Genomic DNA, 2,706 nt, shown 5'->3' on the forward strand with positions numbered 1-2,706 from the left:
GGCACGGTGACTTACGCCTATAATCCCAGCACTTTGGGAGGTGGAGGAAAGAGAGCCTGATTCAGCTCAGGGATTCGAGACTAACCTTAGCAACCTGGCGAGACCTTGCCTCTACAATAAATCAAAAAATTAGCCAGGCATGGTGGTGTGTGCCAATAGTTCCAGCTACTTAGAAGGGTGAGGCGGAAGGATCGCCGGAGCCCAGCAGGTCAAGGCTACGGTAGCCAGGAGCATGCCACTGCACTCTAGTTGGGGCGACAAAAATGAGACTCCAACTCAAAAAAAAAAAACACAAAGGCCACACATTCTGGTCTTCATGGAGCAAGTGACTGTATCTTTGAATTCACCCAGAAGCAAACCCTCAGGCAAGGACTCAAGTACAAGTATTAATAGTTTATTTGGGAAATGGATCGAGAAAAGAAAGGCAGCGAAGTCACTTTTACTTTCATCCTCAAGCAAGCTCCTGAAGTAGAGCTCAGTCTGACTGGAAGACAGTGTAGACCAGGCCTCAAAGATTTCCTTTATTCAGTCAGATACGGTGGCTCACGCCTATAATCCCAGCACTTTGGGAGGCGAAGGCAAGAGGATTGTCTGAGCCCAGGGATCCAAGACCAGCCTGGGCAACAGGGCTAGACCTCGCCCCTACAATACATCCATCTGGGTGTGGTGGCACGAGCTTGTAGTCCCAGCTACTCGGGAAACTGAAGCAGAAGAATCGCCTGAGTCTAGCAGGTCAAGGCTGCAGTGGCTGTGAGCGTGCCCCTGCACTCCAACCTGGATGGTAGAATAAGAATCTGACTCAAAAAAAAAGATTTTCTTTATTTGCCAGCTGTCACCTGTCATTGGTCGCTGGCTGCCTCCAGAGGCTGTCTACTCCCTCGCACATTCACTGCCCCATGTTTGCAGAGTAAGTGGCCTGAGCAGCTCCTGGGCAGAGACACACAAAAGGGACTGCTGAGAGCCTGTGGCCACATCCAGTGCCACAGAACACAGCAAATTCCCTGGGTCCTCTGAGAGAACTAAGACAGGACACAGTGGACACCAGAAAAGGACAGGCAGTTCCAGAGAGAATAACGTCTGATTTAGTGGCATCTTCCACTAAGGTTTTCTAGAGATGATGGGTTTTGAGCTTGAACTTACAGATGGGGGAAGGAAGACTGACTGGAAAGAAAACCTCCCAGGCTACGTCCCACTCCAAGAAGAACCAGCCTGATGGGAGGTAGCCTGCTGGGTCTTGGGTGGCAAGGTCTCCCCAACCTCCCTGCTCCCATGGGGCCCTGCCTTTGCCAGCTTGGTCTCTACTTGTAGCCAGAGGTGCTCTTTAAACCACTCACTTTCACTGAGGGCCCAACCTGGAAAGGCAGGACTATTCCCTCACTTCAGAGACAGGAAAAAGCACCAAGAGGTTATTTCAGGTCGCGCCCAAGGTCGTGTGGTTTGAACAAAGCAGAACTTGGGTTTGAACCCAGACAGTATGGTTCCCGGGCCTGTGCTCCCAACCTCCCCAGAAGAATTATTTAAAAATACAGAGGAGGGTCATTGCCTTACTAGACTCTGGTGTGGTTGTGTGCTCTTTGAGCTATAGGCAGGTCATGTTTTTCTTTTCTTTATGCTTTTTTGTTGTTGTTTTTGTTGGTTTTTTTTTTTTTTGGTTTGTTTTTATTTTTTGAGTTGGAGTCTCACTCTGTTGCCCAGACTGGAGTGCAGTGGCCGCTCCCGGCCACTACAGCCTCGACCTGCCGGGCTCCGGCGATCCTTCCGTCTCAGCCTTCCAAGTAGCCGGAATTACAGGCGCGCGCTACCACGCCCGGCTGATTTTTTTTATTTATTATAGAGATGAGGTCTCGCTGCCCAGGCGGGTCTCGAACCCGCGGGCTCAGGCAATCCACTCACCTCAGCCTCCCAAGGCGCGGGATTACAGGTGGAGCCACCGAGCCCGGCAGTAATTGCATTTTTAATGACAATGCACTTAAGATTGCAATAGCATGTACATATTAGTGGAGTTCAAATTGTCATATGCCTACGAAGATAATGATAATTTTTAAAATAACAGTTAAGAACTACATTTGACCACCAGATGGCAGCAATGTAGGATTTTGGAAACCTTTCAAATAGAATCTCGGAGAGACTAGACACTAACTTCATTAATTCGGCTTGCGCTTTACTTAAATATACTTTTACATTATTTTAGAAGAAAAAGTATATTTCATTTTGACACAGGGAAAATGAGCTTAAACTCTGAATTGTTGGAAACCTGAATTAAAGAGATTTTAATATATAGACATGTTTATAATAATCAACAGGATTAATTCTTAAAAAATTTTTTTTTAATTTTAAAGATGTGGGGGGTACAATTCAGGGTTAAGTATACACATGTTCATTATGCAGGTACCCTTGTTGATGAAGTGTGCCCCCACTTCCCCAGGCAGATTCCCACTACTGCCAATCCCGCTACTCCACTCCCCTCCCTGCAGTTTCCCGCTACTGCCAATCCTTTTCGGAATGTAGCACATTAGTCACAGCATGCAAATGTGCAATTTCACGTACAAATGTTTCTTATCCTATAGCAGGAGAGACAGAAACACTTGTTTGGTTGCACCCTGTTAGCGGTAACCTTGAGTTAGACAATCACAATAGTACATTTTCTTTTCTTTTTTTCTTTTTTTTTTTTTGAGTCAGAGTCTCACTTTGTCGCCCAGACTGGAG

This window comes from Carlito syrichta, unplaced genomic scaffold (assembly GCF_000164805.1).
Source record: "Carlito syrichta isolate Samal-C Ts95f unplaced genomic scaffold, Tarsius_syrichta-2.0.1 Scaffold302340, whole genome shotgun sequence".
Lineage (NCBI taxonomy): Eukaryota > Metazoa > Chordata > Mammalia > Primates > Tarsiidae > Carlito > Carlito syrichta.